This window comes from Myotis daubentonii, chromosome 18 (genome assembly GCF_963259705.1).
Source record: "Myotis daubentonii chromosome 18, mMyoDau2.1, whole genome shotgun sequence".
NCBI classification, from domain to species: domain Eukaryota; kingdom Metazoa; phylum Chordata; class Mammalia; order Chiroptera; family Vespertilionidae; genus Myotis; species Myotis daubentonii.
Genome location: NC_081857.1, coordinates 18,907,949 through 18,920,866, shown reverse-complemented (window position 1 = coordinate 18,920,866; position 12,918 = coordinate 18,907,949). Strand labels below are relative to the sequence as shown.

Sequence of the window (12,918 nt, the reverse complement as noted above, 5' to 3'; positions counted from 1 at the left end):
GTGCCCAGAGTTTCCACTCTATATTTGCACAGCCCAGCCCGGCATTAGGCTAGGTTAGCTGGTGTCCCCAGCTGCAGTCCATGTGGCTTCTAGGGCCTTTTGGCTATGGAAGGAGCATTGTCAGGTTCAAGGAAGCAGGAGTGAAGCAAGAGGAACAAAAGAGAACTTCTTCGTGTTGGGATTATGGGATTATGGATTCCCAAATTTCTGCATGCTTGCATTGGCTCCACCCCTCTGGCCAAGTACCTTTTCCCCAGGTTAGACTGACATACAAGCACCTTCCCTATGTCACCCCAACTTCACTGTACATGCGCCCACCTTCCCTTTGTTGGACCCCTTCCTGTAAAGCTGCCGGGTCCTGGTGAAGCTGCCCAGATAACTGTGCTTGTAATGCCTGGCCTCCCCTTTTCTCCCTTCCTATTATTAATATTAACAAAGTAGCTTGTTATGAAAGTAAAACAAGGATTTCCTTGCAGTCCTTGATCTTTTGCAGAAGTGCAAAGATGCGTGAGTTATGTGACTTGCAATGATTTTCTAGAAGGAGGTGCCAGCTACGTGCTTTCCAATGCATCAGTAGTTGCTACATTTTCCTGCTAGTTTTCGGGTTTAATGTCAGAAAACAGGAGTACTTCCTTGATGCTATTGGAGTGTGTGAGAAACATGGTGATTAGGCCCATTAATGTTCATGCCCCAGGTATAGTCCAGGGCACTGCAGAAGTTTTCATCTATGAACATGGCCTCATTATTACCAGTGGCCTTGGCCTTGGCCTATTCTTCAGAAAGCTGCCACTGCCACATAGGGTGATGCAGCTTAGGGTAGGCATTGCATATGTCCTTCTCCCTGACAAACAACTCATAGTGCTTACTAGAGCCTCTTTAGAGCAGTGGCATTTGGCCAAAGGGTTCATTATCCGTGAGATTGATGCATGTCACTTCCAGAAGCTCCCCAGCAAGCTTATTAAGGAACCTGGCTGGGGCCTGAGTGGAGAGCAGTCGAGAGCTTTTCCATGAAGTTAGTTTCTGGCAGCTTCTTCCCCAGGGCTTTCTGAAACTCCTGTCCATTTCTGATTCTATGGAGAATGGGGTGAAGTCAATCTCGTAGGCGTGGTCTTCCGGGCCATCTGGATGGTAAGTGACCTTGTAACTGCCTGTAGTGTGCTTTATCATCTCTGAGATCATCTTCATGATTTCCATGAGCTCCTCATAGACTGCATGGACTATGTAGAGCTCACAGGGGGTGAACTCAGGATCATGAGTCAAATCAGTCCCTTCATGACAGAATTGGCACTCAATTTCACAAACCTGGCAAGTGCCACCAAGAACCAGCATCTTCTGGTGGAATTCTGGAACAAATCTCATATATAAATTCAGGTCCAGCTCATGTGGTAGGTGATAAAAGGTATGGCCACAGCTCCCTCTAGGATGATGCTCATCATGGGAGGTCCAATCTCTAGGAATCCTGACTCATCCAAGAAACTTATAATGTGATGATCTTAGAGCAGATGATTAATTTCTGCCTCACTAAGTCATTCAGGATCAAGTCCAAGTATCTCTGACAATATTGTGTTTCTTTGTCTTTGAGGCCGAAGTGAAGATGAGGTAACATATGCAAGCAAGGAGACAGCAGTGTGACCTTATAGGGAATGATGTTCAGCTCACCCTTCTTGATTTTCCCAGGACTCCTCTGAACTCCAGTTATGTCTCCTAATGCAGTTTGTTATGGATATGAATAAATTTTTCTTCTGATTTGTAATTCCTGGAATTGTCCATGACTTGCAACTTGACTCCCTCTCCTCCAAGGTCATAGGAGATGAACTTTTCCTCAAAAAGCTCTTTAGTATGGATCCCACCTGCCACCAGGTCATCCCAAGGCTGCAGATGACTGTATTCTTGAATGAAGTGAATGAGTAACACACCTACATGGAGCTTGTGTGGTGTGGGTGTTCCCCATTGACCTTTAGTTGGTGTACTGCTTGGCTGCAGAAATCATTGGTTTTGGTTTGGGTCCAGGCTCTCCTCCTTGGCACCCACATCATTGTTAGTGGTGTGGCTGGTAGCAGCAGCACTGGCCTGGCTTAGTTCTTTCTCACTGAGCGCCTTCTTCTCTGCTACTTTCTTCTCAGCTTCCAGATGTCAGAAGTGCCAGCTGTGTGCTTCTGTTTGGCTTAGTTTTGCTTAGTTTCAGCTTGCCAACGTTCACATTCACCTCTGCCCCCTGCACCACAGCCATCTCTCCAGAGGGCCCGACCTGAAAGGGCACCGAAGTTTTCTTACAGTTTTTGTTTTTCCTGGAGTCCTTTTTTTGTACCTCCCTTATTTGATAGAAGTGGGGGCATTTCAGCATTTTACTATATCCTCAATTATTATCAGTGTTAATCACACCTTTAATTCCATTGAGACTTCCCTCCTGTTCCTGTGTGGCCTCTTACTCCAGCCTGGACTGAGGTTTTCTAGATCTGCTGTAAATAACATCCTGAAAATCCCCATCATTGTTTGACTTGGTTGAATTAACTGTTTCTTGACTCTTGTCTTCCTTTTTCATTTTAAAAAAATATATTTTATTGATTTTTTACAGAGAGGAAGGGAGAGGGATAGAGAGCTAGAAACATCGATGAGAGAGAAACATCGATCAGCTGCCTTCTGCACACCTCCTACTGGGGATGTGCCTGCAACCAAGGTACATGCCCTTGACTGGAATCGAACCTGGGACCCTTCAGTCCGCAGGCTGATGCTCTATCCACCGAGCCAACCTGGCTAGGGCTTCTTTTTTATTCCAATTGTGCTTGATCACCTCCTCTAGTGACTAAGGCAAGTTGCTTGTAAATGACATTTTGAAAAAATGCTTTCATGCTTTAATCTTCTCTCATTATTGACCAGGTAGAGAGTTTTAGAATGAAAATCACTTTCTTTAATGTCTTTAAACCACTTTACCTTTTGTTGTCTAGCATCCAGCATAATTCTTTTTTAAAAAATATATTTTTTTATTGATTTCAGAGAGGAAGAGAGAGGTAAAAACATCAGTGATGAAATGGAATCATTGATTGGCTGCTTCCTGCACATTGGATGAGCCTGCAACCCAGGCATGTACCCCTGACCAGAATCAAACCTGGGACCCTTCCATTCACAGGCCAGTGCTCTATTCACTGAGCCAAACTGGGTAGGGCCCAGCATAATTCTTTATAAGTCTGATGACATTCTGTGATTCTCCTTTCTTCACAGGTGAACTATGGTATCTCTCCGAAAGCTTTGGGGATTTTTTTTTTAAGTGTTGGGTGATTTTATGCAGTTGTATCCAAGTAAAGGTATTTTTAAAATTCATTGTGCTGAACACTGTACCTAGTTTTCAGTTCCAGGAATTTCTCTTCTCTTCGTGATATATTTTTTCTTATCTCTTTCATTTCCCCTGTGATTCCGATTAATAGGGTAATGGCTTTCTTGGATCGCTCTTCTAATGTCTCATTTTAAAAATTTTACGTATTTCTATCTCTTTGACTCATTCTACATTTTGAGAGATTTTCTCAACTTTAATTTTCAATCCTTCGGTTGAATGTCTAGCTTCAGTAATCACTCTTTTTGTCTCTGAGAGCTCTTTGTTCTTCTCTGATTGCCTCATTCTATAGACCATCTGTGGCCACCACGGAGGTACACCCCTCAGACCTCCCTTCAAGAACCTGCTGGGAGGAGTGCGGGTAACTGACAGACGCCAGGTGACCTCCTTTGAATCATGGAAATATTCAGCCCCAGCCCTCTCTCACTGGAGGCTCCCAGGCAGTGACAGAGCACGGTGGGCCGATAGAGCCCGGTCATTCTGCCAGTTGTGATACCCCAGTGGGCTGGCTGAGACTTTCTCAGACTTCACTGCAGTCTGAAGTGCTTATTTCCACCTTCTTTCCTTCCTCTTCTCCTTTCGAAGCTGTCAGACCTGCATCACAGACAAGACTCTCTCTGCCTTTTCCTGTTCCAACTGCCCTTTATCTTTCATAGGCATTCCCTCCCACCATCTCCTATACTTCTGACTTTATCTTGGCCTTTGCTTCCCGGCTAGAAATGACAGAGCATTTCATCTTTGCTTTATGAATTTACTCTTTTCTCATACCTCTCTAATATATTTTAATTATTTGCATAACACCTAACATCTAACTGATGACATTTAGCTGTTGTAGTGACTAGTAGACTCAAGTCACATTGCAGTAAACTGAAATTAACTAGAAAAAAAGGATATCAACACATCAAGAAAAAAGCATCAGGAAAGGGGTCTAGGCCATACCCCAGCCTGTGTCCAGAGAAGGCAGGATTTTTAATAATTGTAAGAGATGAAATAATATTGAACTAGCAATGAAAGCATGATTCTGTTCCATCTGTTACTGCATAACGTTTTCAGATGTTCTGGCTAGATGTACAACTACCTCATTTAAATAATCCGTGGCAGGCATTATGCAGTGCTGTCACTTTTAGTGATCCTAGTGCTTGCCCACGTCTTGTCTTGCCACTGGATTTTAGGGTCGCGGAGGTCAGGGACCATGTCTTCTCTTCAGTCCTGGTAGGACTGACAATGACAATAGCTGCTGTTTCATGTCTGGTAACTGTGTGCCAGGTAAGGTGGTAAACACTTTATCTCCACTGTCTCCTTTAATCCAAGCAAACGACCCCATTTTACAAATGGAGACATGAGATCTCAGAGAGGTTATGTGAGTGGCCCAAGTTCCCACCGTTAGAAGGAGACTCACATCTGCCTGCATCTGCCTGCCCCAGGATCTGTGCTCTCAGTCACCTCCACATCCAGCCTCTGCCTGTGCCTGACACATAGAGGACAGCAATAGCTTGAGTGACATGTACCAATGGGTAATGAGTGCCATGTCATATGTATTCTACAGACTTGTGATGGGGAAGGAGTGGATGTGCAGGTCTAAGGAGGCTGCATTTATAGTGAAACAATCTTTCTGGAAGGGAGCACAGTGTTTATCAATATCAAATCTTATTTCATTTCAAGTTTCCTGACCCTGTGGAGCTCTAATAATAAGCTGCTTTATAATCTTTGAAAAACAAGTGCTGATTAGGAGGCAAAAGCGAGTCTTTGGATTTCCCCTGTAGGGCCTCTGAGGGGAAGGGAGGCACTGCGTTAACAGCAAGCTTGCTCTCTTATAGAAAACCATCTATCAGAGCTTCTTCTCTCGGGCCCCTGGAGGAGTGATTAAACCAACCACTGACCTCGCCTGCAGCAGCTCAGGAGTCCGTTTTCTTTCTATGAAGGAAAAGTTTTCGGGAAAAGAAAATGTCATTGATCTACAATCAGGAGAAATAAGTTTATACAAACAATATACACAGGAGATTTGGCGACATCTCCTGTGATCTCTTTCCCCCCACTATTCAGAAACATGAACTTTTATAACAACAAATGTCATCCTTTTTGTTCTTGGAATTCCTTTGTGCATCGCGCATAGGTCATCAGGAATTTCTTGTCATAACAACTACCACTTGGCCTTCAGCAGTCTATTAGAAGGTTAGGATTTACCCAGGATTTGAATATGTGACTCCTCTTCCTCTTTTTGGGACAGTGTAATCATTTGGAGGCAAAATTCCATTAGTTTTTCTCCCTAATCTTTTCTTCCACCAGCCTGTAATGCCATAACACACATATTCATTCACCTCCCTAACTCATCCCTTTGGAAGTCACCAGAGATTAGCAGTCATAACTTCAGAACATACAGCGGTGATCCCAATCTTTAGAACTGAGCTGTGACATGGACCAGGAACTCATATGCAAAGGATGTTTGCAAACTAAAGCTGGCTAGTACCCGGTACCTTTCAGTTGATGGCCGATCTAAGGGTCTGTGGACAACTTATAAACTAAGACTCTCTTGCCCGGCCACTGTGGCTCATTGGTACAGACGGGTATGAGGAAAAATTTTTTTTTTTTAGTTTTTATTGAATTTATTTGGGTGACTTCGGCTAACAAAATTAAATAGGTTTCAAGTGTACCATTCCATAATATGTCATCTGTATATTGTATTGTGTCTTCCATCCAAACTCAAATCTCCTCTGTCACCATTTATCCCCCTTTTACCTTCTTCTGGTTCCCCTCACTCCCCTTCCCTCTGGTATCTGGTATACTGTTGTCTGTGTCTATGAGTTTTTGGTTTTTTCCTTTCATCTCTTTTTCACCCAGCCACCAACTCCCCTCCCCTCTGACAGCGGGCAGTATGTACTCAGCATCTATGGATTTATTTTTATTTGGTTTATTCGTTTATTTTGTTCATTCGTTTATTTTGTTCATTAGATTCCACATATGGTACTTATCTTTCTTTGACTGTTTCTTTAACTTAAACATAATGTTCACCAGGTCTATCCATGCTGTTGCAAAAGGTAAGATTTCCTTCTTTTTTACAACTGAGTAGTAGTCCATTGTGTAAACATCACGGTTCCTTGTTGCTTCACATAAGTCCCGCTCCTGGCTTTAGAATCTTAGCTGCAGCCCCGCCTCTTACCTTCAGGACTAATGTGTATATTTGTTTACCATTTGAACTTTGTATTTAAACTTGGGTGTGAATTCCACCTTAGCTTTGTCTCCAGGAAACCACCCCACACAAAACACACTTGGCTGTCACCACCAGTACACCAACTCTGACTATTTATCCCCTAAGTTGGGGGAGGGATTGGCCAGTAGGAAGTTAAGATAATGCACATTTTATGCAGAAGATATATTTATTGGCATGGTAAAAGAGTTGGCATCTGGACATGATTTCCAATTAAAGAAGTATAGAATTTATAAAAGAGCCATTTGACTTTCTAATGTGACATGAAAAGTATGGTTTCTTGTAAAAGCATTTTACAAGAAAAACAGAATGGCACACCTCCAGGCTGATGTAAAGACAATTCCATCAACAACTGCTAGGGCTGCTCCGTGCAGCATTCCAGGATTACTTGACTTGGAAAAAGAAATGATAAGAAATATTTATCTGAAAGGAAGGATGAGCAAGACACACAGCAATGATGCTTGGGGTTTTAAGGAAAAGAGGGCGATGTAGGTGCTTTTCCAGCCGAAGGGCTCCACTGGACGTGACAGCCAGAAGGAACTTGTCCTGATGGTCGGTCCTATCTAGACCTTGGAATTCTGTGCATTCTCTGCATTGCCAAGAGGTAGGGGAGATGAACCATTACTGTGTTTTGTATTAACTGTCCACAGGCAGGATTTGTGCACCAGCATGCGCTAAACATTTGCAATGATTTCCTTTACACTGACATAGGAGAGAGAAAAGAAAAGGTAAAACAAAAAGTTCATATTTCTGCTGGCTTGGAAACATCTATAGTCTATTTCCAGCCACTAACATGGAAGTGTCTACCTTTGTATTCTTCAGTACCATTTTTATGCTTTTATAACTTTCTAGAGAAAGCTCCACTTTAAGCTTTTTCTGTAGATTTTCCCCCCTTGGTATATATATGTAAACCCAAGTATTATGAAAGCTAAAATGTATGTTTTTACTTCTCCTCTATTCCCCCCTTCTTCATGGTTTATAGAGAAAAGTAGCAGAAAGTTGTTTAATACAGGAAATCATGATCAAAAGAATGCAAAGTCACATAAATTCAGTTTTGATACTCAGCTGGTAATAGTAGTAATGATTAATCAACAGTTCTAGAGCGCTCTATAAATGATCCTGTATGACACTTACATGTGCACTAACTAGTTGATTTTGGTTTATAAGGGTCCTCCATAAAAAGGGAATAACATAAAAAGTCACAAAAGAAGAAAAAAGAAAATATCAAGTATGTACTATGTACCAACCTTGTGCTAGATGCATTATACACCTTAACTCTTTTATTCTCCTCAAGACTATAAGAGAGGCACCACTGACCCAAAGATGATGATGTAGTGATGATGATGATGATGGTGGTGGTGGTGGTAATGATGGCTACAATTATCAAGACTTTTATGTGTGCCAGGAATTTACTAACTTCACTCTACCTTCATTCATTCAAAAATCATTTATTGAGTGAGTGCCCACACTGTGTGCCAGGCACTGTTCTAGGCACATCAATATACAAAACACACAAAAACTAGGGCTCTTGGAAAAGATTTGCTGGTGAGATTAGCATAGGAAACTCCCAGGCAATGCACATATACATAGGGAACAAGAGAGAATATGTTAAAAGGGGATACATTCTTTGGAAAAATAATAGATCAGAGTATAATGAATCAGGATTGTGATTCAGATTGCAATTTTAAATCAGATAGTGGTAGGCCTTACTGAGAAGGTGGCACTTGAAGCAGTAAAAGAGGTTGGCCGCATGGCTATCTTGGAGAAGACAGCTCAATGCAGAGGGAACAGCCAATGGAAAGGCCCTCAGGCAGGTGGAACATGAAGAGCTCAAGTAAAGGCCCACATGACTGGGCAGAGGAGAGCAGTATGTGGGGGCCAGATCCGGTAGGGTCTTGTAGGCCAATGGAAGGAGCTTGACTTTTACTCTGAATTAAGTGATAAATCATTGGAGAGATTTGAGCAGATGCATGACATGGTCTAACATATACTTTTAAAGATTCACTCATGGCGGTTGTGTTGAGAATAATACTCCACCTTACAATGGTTCTCTGAGTTTCCTAGACTTTGAATTTTACAAATGAGAACATGGGGCAGAAAAATCAAGTAATGGTTAGGTGAGTGGCAGAGCCAGGAATCAAACCCAAGCCAGGCATTGCCTGACTTCCAAGCCTGGACTCATTTATGACTGCCTTGAAAGAAGAGCATCTAGGTTCACATCAGTTCAAGTTCATGATTACTGACATACAGATTTCAAAGACAGAGAAGCAGCATGTTCTTTTGGCTTGGTATTGGAAGGCAAAATAAACAGTCATGGATTAATTTAGCCAATGATTACTGAGTTCCTATGTTTGAGTCACCATATGAAGGATTGATGTACAAACCACCCCTTAGGTAGCTTACAGTCTAAAAGGGAAGAGATGGATATTAAATATGTGCAAAAAAGTATTCTAGGAATCATTGTAAAGGGGTCTCTAAGCTGAAGTGGGGGCCAAGTGGGGGCGGTCAGTTCTAAGGTGGAGGGGTAGGCTGTGGTGTGGCCCTTTGCAGTTGGCCAAATCCTTTCTCACATCTAATGTTTTATATTGTCTAGTTGTTCACGGGCACTGAGTTTCCTTCAAATGGCTTTTTTTTTTTCCTCTTGAGGTACTTCCAGGAAAAAAGCAAAGATTTTCTCTTCTAAAGCTTCCACTCTCTGGGCCTTGCCACTGACTTTAGTTTTACAATTTCAGTCTATTGAATTCTTCTGTCTGGGATGCATTGCAGAAACCCAGAAAACAGAAGGGAACAGAAGGCTGTCTGTGTTTTTGATGTCAGTGAACTCTGTTGTGAGTGTGTGTGTGTATGTGTGTGCATGCACGCGCATCTCAGATTCCTGCCAAGGCTGTGCTCCCTACCCAGGGGCCTCCCTCCACCCTCCAGTATTTTGTTGAAGAAGCTTGATCAGTATTGTGTCCCCGTGTTGGAGGTGGTGCCTCTGTTGGATGAAGCGGTCACGTTGCCTTTCCGGTTTTCTCCATGTGAACTCTTGACTCTGCTCCTTTTCCATCCTGCTGCCTTGGCTGTCCGGTCCCTTGGCCTGATCCTCCCGAGGCCTCCAGCCGTCGGCGGGATTGTGAGATGGAAACAGGATGGCCCGTGGGCACCTGGCCTGCGCGGCGTTAGAATTTCCGATTCAGCAATGTGCTAAACTTAAAATATGTGACACTGAGAAATTCATGTACCTGCTCGTCTGTAGCTCACACATAGAGTGCCTGCTTCATAGGGTCATATTAAATAAGGTAACCCATGGGATGAGCTTGCCTCATAACGAGGGCTCGATGAATGTAGCTAGTCATAGGGTTATTGAGGGACATGATCTTCTCACATGTGAATTTGCGGCTGTCCTGAGCACAGGGTCATGGCCTGGGCCAACAATAACAGCCGCGAGTCCCTTTGAGGAGGAAGGCCAGAGGGCCGGCTGCTCATTTTGCCTGTCTCCCTGCTGGGAGGGTGGGGACAGAGGCTGGGGAATCACAAGCCCCCCGCTGAGATTTCACCCCAGTGGCTTCCAGGCAGTAGCTTCACCCCAGGAATTACGGAAATATTTGTGTCCCCCAAATCTTGCTTTGGGCACCATCCCAAGGGAGCTCAGTGTTTAGAGTGCTGTGCGCTCAGCAGTCCGGCGTCAGACATTATGAGGCAGGAGAAACGGCAGCAGACAGGAGTCTTCCTCGGAGTGTTTCTAGGGAGGTAATGAGGACGTCATTGTCAAATCACCCATAAATATTGAATGTGTCCTTCCTCCAGGGCAGTTTGGTGGGGCCTTGGAGTCAGCTTAGTGTCTGCTTGCTCCCCGCTCCCCTCTGTGGTCACAGTGAGACACTGGGCGAGGCCTCAGCGCTAGATGTTGGAGACGGCTGCTTTCTGAAGGAGTTGAACACTGACTCATGAGCTTGAGGATGGAGCAGCATCCACACTCCTCAGCAGAACCCGTACACTACACATAGGAAGCGCTTCCCTGTTTCCTGGGACACATGCGGAGTGGTGGCGCCCAGAGGTGGGGTGGGGGCCTGCAGGGGGGCTTCCTTGGAGCGCACATCCACTCCACAGACATGCATGGACCGTCCCTTCATGCAGGCCCTGCAGGTCGGGAGCTCCTGGCCTGGAGACCGGGGTGGGGAGGAGGGCAGCATGAGACAGGTAAGAGAGTCCAGGACATGGGATGCACGCAGAGAGGGAAAATAAAATGTCCAGGGAGCACAGGACCAGGCAGTTGATCCTGATCGCATCTCAAAGTCCTAAAATCCCCATTCATAGGAATGTAGCCTGGTGAGATCTGGAAAACAAACAGATGCACTGATGACTTACCAGTGGTTCTCAACCTTCTGGCCCTTTAAATACAGTTCCTCATGTTGTGACCCAACCATAAAATTATTTTCGTTGCTACTTCATAACTGTAATGTTGCTACTGTTATGAATCGTAATCTAAATATCTGATATGCAGGATGGTCTTAGGCAACCCCTGTGAAAGGGTCATTCGACCCCCAAAAGGGGTCGCGACCCACAGGTTGAGAACCGCTGACTTAAACATTGCTGAATTGCAAACTCCTGCAAGGGCAAGGACTAAGCCTCTTTGACTGGCTTGGTCTGTCTGCCAGGCAGTTGAAAGCACATGGGCATTGAATATGGCAGAACTACGGGATAGTCAAGGGAGAGGCCTTTGCCAGCAGTGTGGGCTGGTGGGGGCGGGGTGCCTTATGTGAGGACTGATTGGCTCAGTGCTGACCCTGGATAAAGTCACCTCTCTGCCTTCCAGAATAGGTGTCACCTATCTTCACAAGTGATTCAGACTAAGTTAATTCAACCCCAGCCTTTAATCTGTCTGTCCAGAACGTTGGCATTTGGCCGCCTGCCCTCCAGGAGGCGGGCCGTCTTAGAAAGGTGCTTTGTGTTTGCAGAAAGGAAGATGTTTTGCACATATGAGGTTTTATCATTTGTGGGTTGTGACTCAATAAGGACATCATTCCCCTTGGGGAAGCAAAGCAGGCCCGGGACACACGAGCTGGGTGACCGTGTTCAAGCATGTCAGAATAGGCCAGAGGGTCACCGTCAGAAGTCACCCTGGAGCAGGCCTGGCGCTGGAATGCACACCTCGAATCGGGACGCTGGAGCAATCTTCTCTTCAGACGCAGATAAAATCAGACCCTCTGGGGTCATGCGTCCCATTCCGGGAGCTTCGCTGAGAAGGGCTTTGGACAGGCTTCAGAGGAGAGCTGTCAGGATGATTGAAAGTCTGGAAGATTATACCTCCGAGAGCAGGTTAAAGGACACAGGTCTGGCACCAACTAGCTGTGCGTTTTAGACGAGTCACTTCTACTCTCAGGAGCCCTGTTCCCTCTCCTGTGAAATGAGGACAGTGGCCTGGCCGACACTCGGGTCCTCCCAGGCCTCCCAGCATTTCTGTAATCCAGCAGGAGAGGAACTTTGTCACTGGTTTTAATTATATGCCTATCTGTTACTCATCTGTCTACCTTACAGGAGACAGAATAAGGGAATGAAGGCTGGCGATGGAGGCATTTTGCTGAAGCAAAAGCAGTGCCATACAGGGCTTTCCCCTAATGGACAGGAGAGTTCAGAACAATAAATGGAACTTACCTGGAAAGTTTTTGTTGAAGACACTCAGTTCTCATGTCTTCAGAAGTCATAGCAGACTCTTCTGCCTGGAGCCCTTGCCCCACCCATGCAGACAGGAGAGCCTCTGGATTCCTCCATGTGGTCAGGTGAGATGGGAGTGATATGTTTCATCTCCCAAAGTGATGCCGGGAATTTGCACCCGTGTGCACTGACTACAGGTCACTGCAGGGCATGAACTCCATGTATAAAGGGGGGGGGGTGCACCTCCAGAAAAGCTTAGCCCCTGCTTTCACAGTGCTTCCAGAGTCAGGGGCTGCCTCCCAGCTGCTGTTGATATGTCTCCATGAAGTCTCAAAAAGTGACTTGTCCCTGGAGGTAGCACCCACAGAGTTCTACCCCCAACCTCTTCATCTTCTACCTCCTCTCTGGAGGAGCCAAACCTTTGGAGCAAGAGTAAGTGAAAGTGGAGCATCTGGGACAGAGTTTGAAAAACAGAACTCTAGAGCCTATAGCTCCCATTCTTCCCTGCCTGGGTGGGAGTGAGTCAGCACGGGGTTGTGTTGCATGGAGTGTGGGAGCCAGGATCACGGCCATGCTGACAGGGACTAACACCCAAGGCCCCCGTGTCCACCTTCCAGTAGTGCTCTTCTTGGTCAGGCCTGCTTCTCAACTTGGGCTGCACTTTGCAATCAGCTGGGCAGTGTTTTTGAAAATACTGATGCCCAGGTTTCATCTGAGATGAATGAAATCAGGATCTCTGGGGTTTCAG

General features: G+C 45.1%; 1 long non-coding RNA gene and 1 pseudogene across 2 annotated transcripts in view; one reads left to right on the top strand and one right to left on the bottom strand.

Moving 5' to 3' along the window:
* Window positions 1-12,918, top strand: part of LOC132220765 (uncharacterized) — a 70,020-nt gene that overhangs the window by 25,755 nt on the left and 31,347 nt on the right. The gene's annotated exons all lie outside the window — the stretch shown is intronic.
* LOC132220644 (lysine--tRNA ligase-like) lies at window positions 552-2,230 on the bottom strand (annotated as a pseudogene).